Source organism: Macaca nemestrina, assembly GCF_043159975.1.
Source record: "Macaca nemestrina isolate mMacNem1 chromosome 4 unlocalized genomic scaffold, mMacNem.hap1 SUPER_4_unloc_6, whole genome shotgun sequence".
Lineage (NCBI taxonomy): Eukaryota > Metazoa > Chordata > Mammalia > Primates > Cercopithecidae > Macaca > Macaca nemestrina.
The window spans coordinates 84970-100772 of NW_027257560.1; the positions used below are offsets into that span (position 1 = coordinate 84970).

The window sequence follows — 15803 nt, forward strand, 5'->3', positions numbered from 1 at the left end:
ATCGGGTATTTAGTCAAATAGTGTCAAGTAGAGAGAGGCATTGGCCCATCTGGCAAAAGGGTAAGGCATGGTGCTTTAGGTCCAGGTCCCCAATATCAACTATGAAAATAAAACGTTGTCATCTCCAATTGCAGCCCTGTCCTCAGCTGGTCACTGTTTACGCTAACAATTATAAACAGCTTGAACTTGCTGTCCTGAGAAGCAACACATCCTCCATTCTCTCCGCAGTGCAACTGCCTTGGTGGATGGAACATGCCCCTCCTCCCTCCCTCCCCCTCCTCTCCCCTTCCCCCCTCCTCTCTCCTTCCCCCCTCCTCTCTCCCTCTCTCCCCCCTCCTCTCTCCCTCTCTCCCCCTCCTCTCTCCCTCTCTCCCCCCTCGTCTCTCCCTCCCTCCCTCCTCCTCTCTCCCTCTCTCCCCCCTCTTGTCTCCCTCCCTCTCCCCTCCTCTCTCCCTCACTCCCCCCTCCTTCTTCCTGTCTTCTCTCACCTTTCTCCTCCCACCTTCTCTCCTGGGCTAGGGGCAGAAGAGAAGAGACCTCCGGAATCTTCTGCTTCATTCAAGCAGCTTGGGGTCAGCATCAACTGCTACAATTTGGCTGCCCCAGCAGGTGCCTCAGGGCAGCCTTTCTAATGGGAATCCTGGAATCATGTCTTTCCTTAATGTGTCCTAAAGGCTGGAGGACATGAAGTGAAACAATGCTCCATGCTCAGTCCTGTGATTTTGTGTATTTATTGGACTTAATTTGAAATTAAAATAAATAATACCCAAGGTAGAGCATGAAAAAAAAGAAAAAACAGGCTATGGTGTTTGAAAAACAAACAAAACCGTTTGGTTTGTTGGTTTGTTCTTAGACCTTCAGAGGCTCCTAGGTCACAGGTTTCAGTTTCTCAGCGAGTGACATTCTCGTGTCAGCCTCTTGTTTGATGATGTCAGCCACAGCAGAAAGAAGCACTCCGTAGGCCCCGTGCTCAGCACATTGGCGTGAGCTTCTGCCGTCTTCTGTTCATGCTCATCACAGCTCTGTGCAGTGGGCGTCCTCCTGATCCATGTGGGAGAATGGCGGATGGAGGCGGAAGGGTGAGTGACGGCAGGATCACATGAGGGGTCTCTCCCGTGGTAGGGAGGGGAACCGGCCCAGGACCTCGGTGCCCATCGCGTCCTTCCTCCTCCTCCTCTGCCTCTCTGTGACTATTTGACTCAGGCTGCAGGGACAGACATGACTGTGCAGAGCATGTGTGCACCCCTGGGGGTGTGTGCTCATATTGGCAGAGAGGGATGTGAGCGTGTACAGAGCGTGTGTGCACACCTTGGGGATGTGTGCTGGCATTGGCAGGGACAGATGTGAGTGCATACAGAATATGTGCTGGCATTGGTGGGACAGATGTGTACAGAGCGTGTGTGCACACCTCGGGGTTGTGTGTTGGTGTTGGCACGGACAGATGTGAGCATGTACAGAGCGTGTGTGCACACCTGGGGCTGTGTGCTGGTGTTGGTATGGGCAGACGTGAGCGTGTACAGAGCGTGTGTGCACAACTAGGGGTGCGTGCTTATGTTGTTTTGTAAGCGGCAAATACGTGGCCCGTTGCCTCGGGCGGCCCTGCGCCCGTGCTGAGTCCGTCAGTGGCCCTCGGGTTGGGGTCTCCATCTCCCCAGACAGCACTCGAATGGCTTGAGGTTTCAGATTCTTCCCCTCCGGGTACTTGGACCTCCTCAGGACCAAACATCAGAACCAGCCAACTGCAAACTACAAGAACGTTCAAATGCATCTTCAGTAGGAAAAAAAGGCAATTGGAATAATTTTCCAACATGACCCCGTGGGTAAGCCGTTAGATACTCCAGCCAACAGATTGAGTCACTTTAAAATTTACACCAATTAAAATAGTTGTGAGAGTTACAGAGCTTTACCGCTAAACCTTGAAATAATTGAAGCGTTCTGCTCCACTTGCTTACAAACGGTTTGGGGATAACTTTCAGTCCAAAGCAGCAACCTTCTAAATCCAGCTTAGATGCGAGGCTCCCACTGACACAGGAAGAGACAGTGGCCCTTGATTATTCTCCTGTGTTCAGATACTTTGTCATTTTTTTTTTTTTTTTTGTATCCTGATCAGCACTTCTGCTTTTCCAATTCAAACTAAAGGGAGTTTAGTTCTGTTTTGGAGAAGCTGTGGTTAGTGGTTTCTTTTCATGGTTTACTTAATCTCTTAAGTCTGGCACTTACATTTACCCAAATGGACTTTTCTTTAGTACGACGGTGCCGTAGCCCAGGGCTTCTCCCTCCATATCTGCTCCACAGGAGGCACCCTAGGAATGGGCGCTGGAGATCCAGCCCCTCTCCGTGTGCCCTTTTCTTTGAGTCCAATGTAGGTTTGGCTCAGAGAAGAAAACAGGCCTCCAGGTTAGGTGCCTCTGACTGCTTGCTTGTGAAATGTTTAATGAGAAGGCGTCTTCCAAACTAATTTTACACATTAATAGTTGTAGCTTAAAGTATCACTGCAGTCATAAGAACAAGAAACACTCCCATAAAGTAGATAAGCAGAAAAAAGCCGTAAAAGTTTAATAAAGCGCAAATAAAATGGTGTTGTAAGAATGTACAGTGGGAAATGTTCTCAGTCCAGCCAGATCGGCTGTGGCGTCCTCCTGTAAATACATTCAGCCATGTGTGGCCCTGATCGCAATCACTACTGTGAATTGTGATCCAGAATGTTCTTGGGGGCCGATACCTGGACTGTGCCAGCAGCTGAGTCTCATTGGAGGTCACGGTGGTGATGTGCTTAGCGCGGCCAGCTGGGCTGAGGGGTGGTCACCTGTTCACTCGCCACGTGCAGCCGTTATTCTTGTGATGGAGTTGCACAGGGCCCGGCTTGTCCACCTGGGCTACTTAAAGTACCGGGAACCCAACCGCTGGTGGGTGCCTCCCGACATGGGAGCTGTCTTTTTTATCCAGGGCCCTCTGGTGCTGCAGACCCTGAGTCCACGGGGAGGCACCGGAGGGCTCTACTGGGCCATGGAGGTCCCCGAGCAGGTGGTCACTCATTGTGAAGTGGTCCATGGCCTGTGAGGTTATTCCCGGGGTCTGTGTGAGCGAGGTTAACCAGTTCACAGCTGGGCACTTACCCCTTACACAGGTGACACTACTTAAAGTGGAATCTCTATTAGCTCGCACGGGCGTGTGTGAGGAGCTAGGAGGGTGCGGAGGCTTGGCCCTAGCACTGGAGCCCGGGCTCCTGACATTCTGCGTCTTCCTGCTGAGGGGCCGTCAGGGCTGCTGTGGGTCCTGAAGACAGTAGGTGCCATATGGACCAGGGGATGCGGAAGCCTCTAGAGGCTGCGGGAGGCGAGGAGACGGTCGCTTCCCCAGAGCCAGCCCTGTCGACACCTTGACGTTAGCTGGTGGGACCTGTTTTGGACTCCAGCTTTCAGAAATAGGAGAAAATAAGTCAGTGTTCAGGGCGCTAACTTTGGGGTGATTTAGTGGAGAAATAGAAAACCAGCCCACGAAGGTGCACGCATTGAAATGTGCTCTGTCCAGGTGTTCACAGTGGCGTGAGGGGGATGGCATCAGGGTTCGGGGAACTGTGCAGCTTTACTGAAGGAAGGGGGCTCGCCACGCCTTTCCTCATGTAACTGAAGGTATGTATGCCTGCCACACCGCCCAGGAGACAGGGACTAGAAATCTGACTTTATTTCTTATGGGAACCAAGGTCAGAACACGGTGAGGGCCGAGACGAGCTTCCTACAGCCTGACCTGGGAAGAGGAATCGCAAGTAGTTTGTGGTTTTCTACACAGACCTGTCCTTTCAGGTTTTGTTAAGTTCTGGAAAAAGGGAGAAGCCAGGCACACCTCGGCGACGGACAGTGTTTCTGGAGGTGGTGCGGCTTCAGCCTTAATGTGGCCGTGTGGTTGGGAGGCTCAGAAACTGCCCTCCAAGAGCACTCATCTGTTCCTTATTGCACTAATACCTCATTTACAGAAATCCACAGAAATTACAGAGCAGTGCGAGAGGCCTCTGGTCTGGATGGGTTTGTGTGGGCCGAGGTCACGGGGTGTTGTCCCAAGTGCTTATCCTGATCTGGCAGAGGCTCTGTTCCCAAATAATTATTCCACAGTTTCAGAGCCTATATCTGAGTGATAGTCTTTTAACTTTGTTGCATAAAAGTAAAGTATGTCTTGAGGGTCTAAAAATTCATGTAGTAATCATGGCTGTAAACTCATATATGGGGCTTTTGGGATGGAGTGAAAACCACCGTCACCTGGCGTGGACGCTGTGTGGTATTTTTAGCGTGGTGGCCTGCTCGTGCCTTGAACTCTATCTGCAGTGTGAGCAACAGCTGTGTATTTGAGAAATGTGGGCAGGTCAGCTTGCTCCTCCAGGGGCCTGCGGGCGTCCGGGTGAGGGGCCTGGGATGCGGCCATGTCAGTGGGAAGGAGCTTGGTTGTGTCAGCAGATATGTCTGCCTCTACAGGCCTGCAAGCCAACCAGAACCCAGTTTTCCTTTGGCCATCTAATGCCAGAAAAAAATCTGTTTCTTAGAGACTTTCATAATTTATATTAATGAACCGTTTGACCATACATAAAATGTTATAAATGTATGAGGCTTTACAACTTGGCAGATGTGTAACTCACATGTTATGATTGAATCCAACTGTTGAAGATATTTGTTTCACTGGAAGGTTTTTAGCATTTTATGTGCAAACCAAATGCCAGTAGCATTTTGAAAGAGTATTTTGGAATTTTAAACACAGAGTGGGACAGTGCTGGGTCTCTGGGATGCTGGTGAGGTGGACGTGACCTCAAGCTCTTGGAGCTTGCAAGCAGGATTCCTAAATTGTCACACTTGCAGTGCTGGAAGTCAAAGTGGACTTCTGTAAATGAGGTATTAGTGCAATAAGGAACCGATGAGTGCCCTTGGAGGGCAGTTTCTGAGCCTCCCAGACACCGCCGGAGGAAGTGGGGGAGGGGGGCAGTAACCCACCAGAACCTGGACGGTGGAGCCGGGTTTGCTGGTGGCCCTGCGTGGCTGGTCATTACGTGCAATAAGGAACAGGTGAGCGCCCTTGAGGGCGGTTTCTCCCTGCTTCGGAACTGCAAGTGGAAGATGCCTCAAAGTGGGGGGAGGTTGGTGGTGGTCGGTTATCCAGTGGGGCCGGATTTGCTGGTGGCCGCTGCGTGGCAGGTCACGGGGTGGAGCGATAGGTGAGTGGAGTGGGAATAGAGGATGCACCCTCCACAGCTACTGCTGGGAGTTGGCTCTGGTAGCAGAGGGGGCATAGAGGGATTCCCACCAAGGGCAACACGGCTGGGGTCCCACGTGTGCTGGACGCTGACATGTGGCTATGTGATCTCAGTCTCCACAGCCATCCTGGGAAGTGGGTTCAGTTACCTTCCCATCTCACATTTGAGAAATCTCGAGCTCACATCACAGCTGGGTGGGTTGGAACTAATGTCTCAGGCAGGACGTTGGCCCCAGAGCCCAGCTCTTACCACCCCCCCCCGCCCTTTTCAGTCCACCAAGCTTGTAGAAAGGGGTGTGTGGTGGTGGGGGGCGGCTGAGAAACCAACACAGTAGAAGGGGGGAAGGAAATAAACCAGGCAGGAGACACAAGCAGTACTTGGGAGGTCTACACGGGGTCTGGGTGTGGGGGGCACCTCTGGGCCTGTGAATCCCGTTCTGTGCTCCCGGCTTACCCAACCTTGGCCCTCAGCCACATGCTGTGCGTTTTAGGTGAAATCTCAGTCCCTCGCATGGTGCGAGCATCTTTTCTCCCTGGCTTTGCCTCTCCTTAAATCACAGAGTCTCAGTGGGGATGGCGGGGTGGTTGGTGGTCCATGGAATTTGCCCTCCACTTTCCCATCCTTGTCCTGTCCTGTCTGGCCTGTTACCTGAATCGGTGTCTCTTCAGAGCCTGCAAATGAGTGGAGGCCACAGCAGCCCCTCGCTGACCGGCCTCTCAAACTTTTTTATTCATCAGAATCGTGTTAAATGCTGATTCCTAGGCACCCCATTAGACTCTCTATGCCTGCCTGGCATGGGTACTTTGGGGACGGTACAGAGGGTTGCTGGGCTGTTCCAGGAGGGAATTTGCATTTGTAGAATGTCCCCTGTGGTCTTTCCAGCACTCTACTTTCCACGCACACGTGGCATTAAACCTGGAAGACCTCTGGGTGCTGTGCTGGTGAGGAAGTCCCGGCTGGACGAGGGGCTGCTGGGGCTCGGACTTGATTCCTGGGCTGGGGGCTGTGGGCTTATTCTCTTCAGTGGGCCTGCTGATGGGATGCCCTGAGAAGTTCTGCTGTGCACTCAGGGGATGGTGCAGAGACAGGCTCAGGAAACACAGACCATGGATTTAAAAATTCCTACTGGAAAATCTTTTATGAGCAAAGAAATTTGCATCTAACTGAAGACAATCATTGCTTGAATAATTGGTTTGTTTACAAAATTGGTCCTATGAACAGATTAAAGTTTTCATTCATGCCTTGTCTATAACGTAAATAGGAGCTGTTACCGCAACCTAAATTAGCCTTAAATTTTGTATCAGATTGCAGTCCAGATTACAAACGGCTGCTTGATAATCTAATTGATAAAACGGAGGAATTTAGTGCTTGGAACCCAAGTGAAGAGAACAGAATTACTTTGGCTTCTCAAAAGCATGTGACTGAGGGGTGACCTGGGGTGAAGAGAAGTGGCTGGAGTCATTATACTCGAGGAGATGATCTGCCGGAGCGCCTCTCAGCTGTCTTCTGGATAAAACAAAAGGGCGAAAAATGGAAAAATTCAGCACTGAGTTCGTCTATGCCCTGAGCTTCTCATATGGTCATTAATGTGACCGGGCTGTATCTGTGAAGCCTCCATACAGGCACAAAGGAATTAGGCTAGAGTAAGGCGGCCGGCGACCTCTGGCGTCTGGACCGCGTGTCATTTCCTAAAGCCCTTTTGGGTGAAATGACAATCGCAATGTCTGTTCGGAGAAGTGTAATCTCACGTATGAGATACAGATTTTAAATGATGTAGATTTTAAACACCAAAGTCAGGAAGCTTGGTGGGAGTGGCTGTCTTCCAAGTGGTTTTCTGTGCTGCCAGGGATGAGGCGTGGATGTGTTTGTTGGTGAGATCCACTGGTGAAAGGGCTAAGCAAACCCTGCAGCTGGGGCAGTGTGAAGCTACATCTCTTCCGGCATCCCAAGTAAATACATTTTGTAAATCTTGTGAATTTGACCCTGACCCTAACCCTGAGTGTTGAAGTCTGGTGCAGTGTCTTGAGCCCTCTTCTGCATTGAGGGTGAGTGACTGTAAATGAGCGATTCCTCAGTGATGAAAGTTCAAATTTGGCTTCCCTGAGGAAGCCAGACCTCAGTCACCCGTATCTCCATTGTAAGCACTGTGGCCTCTAGGCGGGTGGCTGGAAGTTTCCAGGCCCGCCTTGGAGACACAGCCGTGCAGTGCTTGATGATTTGATAACATCGGCCACCTTCTGTCTAATCATGGTACAAATGATTCTCCTACAAGGAAACGGATCTGGTTTCTTCCCTGATCGTTGGAAGAAGCAGCCCACCTAGGAACCGCACTGTCCTCTGCACTTTCACAGCGAAGCCTGTGTCTGTCTCCCAGGAGTGTCATGTGTGTTGTGGGAATCACGGGAATTGCCTCTTTAATTCTTCCTGCTTTTGAGGGCTCGGGCAGCTCTGCCTGTTTCACCCGGTACAAGCAGCGGGTGGTCTCTGGCTGCTGTGGGACTAGGGCTTGTGTTTCACCTGGGACGAGCAGCGGGTGGTCTCTGGCTGCTGTGGGACTAGGGCTTGGGGTGCATCATCACATCCGGTGACCTGTCCAGGTGGGCATCATTGTCTTTTGCCTGTTGGCTGAGGCAGCTGTGATGCCATGGGGGTCATGCTTGTGTCAGGGCCAACCCAGTTCTTCCTGTGCACGCCTCTCCTGCTGGAGTGCCTTTCCTTATGATGACGTGCTGAATTAGGGCGGAGAATGCAGAGAGGCTCTGGGCGTCTCCTTCCCATTCTTATTCCCTGGAGCTGTGATGCCCGACAAGGGAGCCCATAGCCAGAGGCTCCTTTAAATTTAATTAGAATAAAGATTTGATTACATAGCCAAACACATTTGAAAAGAACTTCACAGATTAAATTCCGGATTCAGCCCTTCAGGCCCAGTGGCCACGTTTCGGGGCTCAGCAGCTGTAGGTGGCTGTTATCTTTCTGTGTTGGCTGAGCAGATTGGGACGTTTCCGGTTCAGCTGGCAGTTCTCTTGAATGGCTCTGCCTGTGGTGGGGGCACCTTGGCTGGAGAGCCTCGTGGGGATCCTTTAGGCCTCTGGCTACAGCCAGGCTGCACGGTTCCTGTGCCCCGGGTCCTCTGAGGCCCAGATGGATCCCACCACAGAGCCAGCACTGCTAGACTTGGGTACTGTGTGCAGACAGCAGAGGGGCACGTCTGGGCCTTGCAGGGGCTAGGGTGACTGGCCTCCTTGGCCAGGATCCCGTCTCCAAGTTTTCAGAGGAAATGCATCCACCGTCCACACCGTGCACCAGAGGAAAACTGCAGGCTTCTCTGTGGATGGTGAATTGAGATCATGCAGAGTGACTAGGTTTGGGCTCCTGACCAGCGTGAAACTTGATACCTTTAGGTGGAACCTGACATGCCTCCATATGTACATGGCAAAGAGAATGCAGCGTTGTCAGCTTGAATCCAGATGTGCTCCCGTTTTGAGGTGGAAGGTTCTGGGAGTATTGGCCATTGGTGATTGTCCTGCCATGGAGGACTTTGAATGCAGGCACTGGTTTAGGATAACCCTGGTTTCCTGGTCCTGTATGTGGGCATCCCTGAGTATCCCAGGCTGGAGGAAAGCAGGGCAGATGGGAGGGTGACAAGAGGTCAGGTGTTTCCAGCTCTGGGGAGTGATGCCATCAGACGGCTGAGATCAGGTGGCCAGGGAACAAAGCAGGGGTGCATGGAAATGTCATGTTTCCTGGGGTATGGGGAGGACCTGTTGAACTCTATTCCTGGGCAACAGTTCTTCCATTCTCAGGAATCTGTGCCATTGTAATTGAGTAGCAAATTCTAGAATTGCTCTAATTACTTACTGTTAAGTCCCCATCCCAATTACCATGAATTAGCAACAGTGATAACAGTTTGCCTGGTCAAGCCTTGCTAAGAAAAACCAGTGGAGGCCGGGCGCGGTGGCTCAAGCCTGTAATCCCAGCACTTTGGGAGGCCGAGACGGGCGGATCACGAGGTCAGGAGATCGAGACCATCCTGGCTAACACGGTGAAACCCCGTCTCTATTAAGAAATACAAAAAAAACTAGCCGGGCGAGGTGGCGGGCGCCTGTAGTCCCAGCTACTTGGGAGGCTGAGGCCGGAGAATGGCGTGAACCCGGGAGGCGGAGCTTGCAGTGAGCTGAGATCCGGCCACTGCACTCCAGCCTGGGTGACAGAGCGAGACTCCGTCTCAAAAAAAAAAAAAAAAAAAAGAAAAACCAGTGGAACTAGTTTTAGTTGCCTCGAGTTCCCTCCAAATCTGATTCCTTAGCGGATTATGTCCCCACAGCTGCTGCAGTTCTTCCTGGGCCTGGCAGGCACATTCCAGACATTCACATCTCAGCTCAGATGCAGGCGTGCATATTATAGAAAATCGCACTGCGCTGTGATTGGCTTGAGCTGACGTTCTCTAGGTGAGAGGCGGAGGCCGAGGACCTGTGAGGGACTGAGTGTCCTCTCATTGACTTGGAGCAGGTGCACATCTGTTCTTCAAAAGTTCTAATGGGATGAAATTAGAAATATGAATTTTTAAAATTCACGTGTTACGAACTCTGTTCAGTGATTTCCTCTGAAATGAGAGACTATTTGCAGACGAGGCATTCAGACTGCAGCTCTCCTTAGAACTGTCCTAGACCTCGATGCCGTCCTTTGGCCTCTTCCTGGGTGTGGGGTCCTCTGCTTGAAGCAAAACCACGTGGTCTGTGCATCACTACTGCAACCAGCTCAACGTACACACCCACTGGGAGGGGGGCCGGATCACTTAACATTTTAAATGCATTTAACATTAAACCAGCAAGTCAGCCAGTGCTTTCTGTAACCAAGCTGCCTGGCTCATGGGAACCTGACACTTGACTTTTCGGAAGAGAATACTTGCTTCTGTGGAGTGTCAATATTTGTCTCATTTCTTGAGACTCTGCTCAAAGTGATGAACGTGTGTAAATTAGGACCTTTTTGTGTAAATTGGGCCACAGAGCTCTCTAAGCACAGTCAGGGGAGTAAAAGGCTGTGAAAGATGCCGCCTGATGTGAGTCGTGACCAGGCACTTTGGAACCTGGGATCCCATCTCCAGCCTTTCAAAGGACGTAGAGGAATTGGCCTGATGTGAGCCCTGGCCGGGCTCTTTGGAACCTGGGATCCCATCTCCAGTCCTTCAAAGGACAGAGAGGAATATAAAATGCAGATGGGAGAGTTCATATTTTGGGCATCTCTGTTCTTTTGAAATCAAAGTGCAAGGAAAAAGTTTTGCCTTGAGGTCTTACCCCATACTTGTTTTTCTCCTGAGGTTTTAACATTTTCTTAACTGCTTTTTTCTCCCCCGATCCTTGGGGAACTTCTATCTTCATATCTTCTTAAAAGATATGGTTAAATTCAACACTGAAATTTAAAAACATGCATTCATATTATTTTTCTTTAAACTGATGTATCTGACGTTGGTGAAGAACTCACTGGGCGTATTGGTGTATTTTTATTTTTTTGAGACAGTCTTGTGTTGCCCAGGCTGGAATGCAGTGGCGCGATCTTGGCTCACTGCAGCCTCACCTCCTGGTTCACGCCATTCTCCTGCCTCAGCCTCCTGAGCAGCTGGGATTATAAGTGCCTGCCACTATGGCTGGTTCATTTTTGTATTAGTAGAGATGGGGTTTCAACATGTTGTCCAGGCTGGTCTTGAACTCCTGACCTCATTTGATTCGCTCACCTTGGCCTCCCAAAGTGCTAGGATTACAGGCATGAGCCACCACACTCGGCCTGGGATATTCTTGATTGTAACTGTAATAGATCCCTTTAATAAAAACAAAACAGAACACCACCACCACCACCAACAACAAAAAAAACAGCTGTCTGAAAAGTCCCAAAATTAAAGAGCTCACTTGGACAGGGATTTGGACACCAGTTGAATGGCCCAGCACAAACCATAGTTACATGGGCCACTCGGCCTGTTAGATCCTTAGGGTATTTGAAGTCATGTGGATATTTGCATTTCTGCTTCTGGATATCGTGTCAGTATGAATTCGTCTAGTGTTTGAGGGCCAGGCTCAGATCCGCGAAAGCAAGAGCCCCTGCCCTCACGGCACTTCTCTTCCGTGTGTGTGTTAGGAAAATAGAAAGCATAAGATATTTTTTTCAATGAGCTGGGAAGATGGAAAAATAAGCTTAAGATGTTTACTTGTTCAGAAGAAGGGAGGTGCAAGGAATACTCAGCTTTGCTGCTGCTGAAGGAGGCCCCTGGCGGAGGATGTTTCAGAGGTAGGGTTTGTCTGAGAAAGGTGGTAAGAGGCAAATAGGATGCCCCATCTGGTTAGCCAGAGATGGGGAAAGTCCGTATCCCCAAAACAGCCTCAGCATTCTGGCAAAGGCTTTGGAAAACCAGCTAGTGTGTGGGACCTTGTTGGCTGCTGGGGAGAAAGAAAACACTGCTGGTCCTGAGGACTGTACTGTTCTTCCACTGCTATAAATAATTACCTGAGGCTGGGTAATAAGGAAAAAAAAGGTTTAATCGGCATACAGTTCTGTGGGCTGTACAGGTTTCTACATCTGGGGAAACTTAGAGTGGAAGGTGAAGGGGAGGTGGGCATGTCTTCACATGGCTGGAAGGGGAGAGAGAGTGAAGGGGAAGGTGCCATGCACCTCCAAACAACCAGATCTCAGAACTACCATGAGGACAGCACTTGGGGGATTGTGCTAAACCATTAGAAACCACCCCCATGAGTCACTCCCACCAGGGCTCACTTCCAACAAAGGGTTAGAGTTCAGCATGAGATTTGGGTGGGGACACACAGCCACATCATGTCAGGCTTCCCATTCTTCTCCTGCACATGCTTCACAAATGGTTCTGTCATTGGTTTTTGTTTTTGTTGATACATAATATGTGTACATGTTTTCAGAGTGCATGTGATATCTTGATTCATCCCTGTATTGATGAAATCTGTGTACTTGGGATGTCTTTCACTTTAAATATTTTCTTTTCCTTATGCTGGTAATGTTCAAGTTATTCTCTCCTAGCTGTTTTGAAATACACAGTAGATGACCCACTGCCATCCCCCTGCTGATTTATCAATAGTAGGTCTTGTGCTGCCATTAGGCTGTGTGTTTGTGCCCGTTACGAGCCTCTGCCCATCCTGCTTATGAGTGGGCTCTGCTGGGCCCTGTTGACCACCTACTCTTGGCCTCCATGAGATCTGCTCTCAGCTCCTGCTTATGAGTGAGAACATGCTCCATTTCTTTGCTTGGCTCATTTGCTTAACGTATATCCTCCAGCTCCATCCATCCTGTCGCAGATGACAGGGATCTCAGCTGTGTGGTGGAGTATTGCTCCTGTGTATGTTCGGGTCACGTTCCCTTCATCCCCTGTTGACGGACACTCAGGTGATTCCAGACCTTGGCTGCTGTGGATGGTACTGCATTGAAGCTGAGAGCAGTCACTGGCTTTATACTTGGGGGACGTGAGCCACTTTGATGTTCTCAAGCAGCCATTCCCCAAAGTCCTCCGTGGAATGCCGCATTCCTTTGTGCCCATGACTTCCACTAGGATGAAGAGCTGGGAAGGGGCTTTGAGTGAACCCTTGGGTTTCTGTCTTTAATTGGTACCCAGCTGCACTGACCAAGTGAGGGTCCCAGTGACCCTGGACACTACCTCACATAAGGTCCAAAGATGCAGTTAGGTTCTTTTTTTAACTTTAAAAAAAAAAAAACCCTTTTGACCTGGTTAAGCTATAGCATTATCAGTTAGTGTTTTTCATATTGGAAAGGTGTATATTTTATTTTCTAAGAAGGAAAGAAATCCTGTTAAATACTCTAACCACAGATTAAATCATGTCAAGGAAAGAGGTACTATTTTGGGGGAAAATTATCCCTTCATGTCAATGATCAAGGAGATGACTTAGATTGTTTAATTGAGTTAATTATGAAATCTTAAGTGGTTTTGAGAAGATGAGCTGTAGATACTGCAAGACATGAGACTGATGCTGATTTAATGTTAGTCAGCCCTGACAGAATGTGGCTAATATTTAAAGCTTGCTCCAGCATTGCTTGATAGATTGTAAGTTAATGTAAAGATCTGTTTGATGCTTTTATTTTACAAAATATTATTGAGAAAAAGTTTGACAGCCAAGGAACCACCTTCAACCAATTTCTTCCTAATTTCTATCACTAGAAAAATTTGTCCTGTTAATTCCAGAATTTACTTTCGGGAAGTTCCTGTAAGGAGAGCAGAGGTATTGGTGGTTGAATGGTGACTTGAATTTAGGTGAAGATCATTAAATATTTCATAGTCATGTTTGTCTTGGTGGTTTTAGCAATTTTATATTAAATTTAGAACTGCGAGTCAAACCAAATGTGTTCTTTTGCTTTTGTGATACTCCTTTGTATGACTATACTGGTAAAGAATGATAAAATGTGTATCGGGTATTTTTTCTGTGTAGATATTAGGATTTTGAGGGGAACAAATTAATCATTCTTCTAATAGACATTGTGCTGTGTGTTGGGTCCTTTGTATATTAGTTGAATCACTCTAATGAGGACCACTTGAAAGTCTGTTTCTATACAAGATCTTTTATATGCTGACTTGTGTTATGCAAAATCCTTCATCCTCAAAGAAGACTAAGCAATGGGTTGGAGGAGAGGTTTAATCCCCCATTAGGTCTATTCCAAATGCCCAGAATTGAATGCAAGTACGAATTATGTTTTTGAAGTGGTGTGTGTGTGTGTGTGTGTGTGTGTGTGTGTGTGTGTGTGTGTGGACTCCTTTTTAGGTCATGAGAGGGAGTTAAAGCAAAGATCAGATTTGCTGATAAACATTTGTGCATATGCTAGTGGAGAAGTCATCTGTCTTGACTGCACCTGCGTACTCTGATTTTGGTTTTGTTAGTGTCCGTAGCTACAAGCCTCACCCGCCTCTGGGACTCACCCTGAGGGGCTGTGGTGAGGGTTATTACAGAGTCGTGTGTCTTAGCGAATGGCACAAATGGTCTTGTGGGCCTACTTTGGCTTTGTTTGAATCTTTAGATTGTTAAACTAAGTTTAACATTTTGAGGATTATAAATTGTGATTCTTGTCTAAGAAGAGGTTTCTGTTGTCTCTGAAGACAGGAGCCACAATACAGATGGTCCCTGGCTCACAATGGTTACATCTGTGATTTTTTTTTTTCAACCTTGTGATGGTGTGAACTAGTCACACTCAGTGCATTGTTCGGCCCGAGATGGGCTGCCTCTGGATGAACCCATTGTAAGTTGAAACTATGATGTCAAATGCACTTTCTATTTAGGATATTTTCAGCTTACGCTGGGTTTATTGGAACAGTTTCATCCCATGGTAAGTCAGGGAGCATATATGCTCATAAAAGTAGAGAGGATCTCATAGATACCATGAGATATAATGTCTCTGATGTTATAAAGATACGATGAAAACAATCAAGTGGGACTTGGAAGCCTTGGAGGGACTCACAAGGGCGGCTCCTGGAACGCAAACGTGAGCGCCACTGGCTTCTGGATGTGACATCTGTGCCTTCTGCTTAGCCCAGTGGGTTATTGCCTGCTCCCGAGGGCAGAGAGGTCCAGCGTTCCTGTGTTTAGGTGTTTGAGCTGCCTTAAGAGGCTAGGTCAATTCTCACTGGTGTCTTCAGGGCTTTAGGTCTTCTGAACAAGCAGGAGGAAGGACGACTTTGTAGAGCTTTGGAAATCTCAACGGACTTCAGGGCCATCCCCCTTGGTAGAAGAGAGCCCCACTGGAGGCGAGCAGGGTGCCATGCTTGCCTGTGCTGGGCCCAGACGTGTACGGACGTTGTGAGGGCCACAGGACACAAATCGGTCTTGGTGTACAACTGGTGTCAATGGCCACGCAGCATTTCTGCCAGGTACATGAGTGCGGGGACTTGGGTTTTGGGGTGTGCATCCTGGTTGCCTAGTTGCTTGGAAGACCCCTATTCAGACCCCAGCCTGAGTCACCGTGACAGGCCTCCCGCTTCACACACCACACGGAAGCCGTGGCGTCGGTCACTGATGCCCACCAGCTGTCAGATGTGCATGTGTATCTTCCCTGGTCTCGTGATGGGTCTTGTTTTGAGGTTATAGTAAACGTTCAGAGAGGTTTTGGATTTTTTATGTTGTTTGCAAGGAGGCAGCAGGGAGTGCTTGAGCAGTGAGATCCCCTTCCCAACCAATGCAATTTCAGATCACAGCAGGTAATTAGGGCAGCGGAGCTGTGGGATCACCTACCCAACCAATGAGAATTCAGATCACAGCAGGTAATTACAGCAGCGGGGTGGGTGGGAGAACCCTGAACTGTGGCTGTTTCTGGTGTCTTGCCCTGCAGACAGCGCATGCTGGGGCCTCCATGGTCCTCTGTGGGGTGGGTGGAGCACATGAGCTGGGTGCTGCTGGGCTGTGGCTGGCTCCCCAGCCCGGGGTTTATGCAGGACTCGTTCTTTAAGACAACTTGGAACCCAGAAAGCAGCATGAGGAGAACGGGTTTGTGCGTTTCTGGATCCTTGGTGCTTCCCAGTCTCAGACGCTGTGCGGGCTCTGAGGGGTGTCGCCGG

The 15803-nt window shown here is 49.2% G+C and overlaps 1 long non-coding RNA gene across 1 annotated transcript in view; it reads left to right on the forward strand.

The window, feature by feature from the left end:
- The first annotated feature begins 542 nt into the window (after positions 1–542).
- LOC139361065 (uncharacterized) overlaps positions 543–15803 on the forward strand; it is a 107978-nt gene continuing 92717 nt past the window's right edge. Inside the window, exon 1 of the long non-coding RNA XR_011618630.1 lies at positions 543–1079. This is a non-coding gene — a long non-coding RNA (uncharacterized lncRNA). The remainder of the gene's footprint in view (positions 1080–15803) is intronic.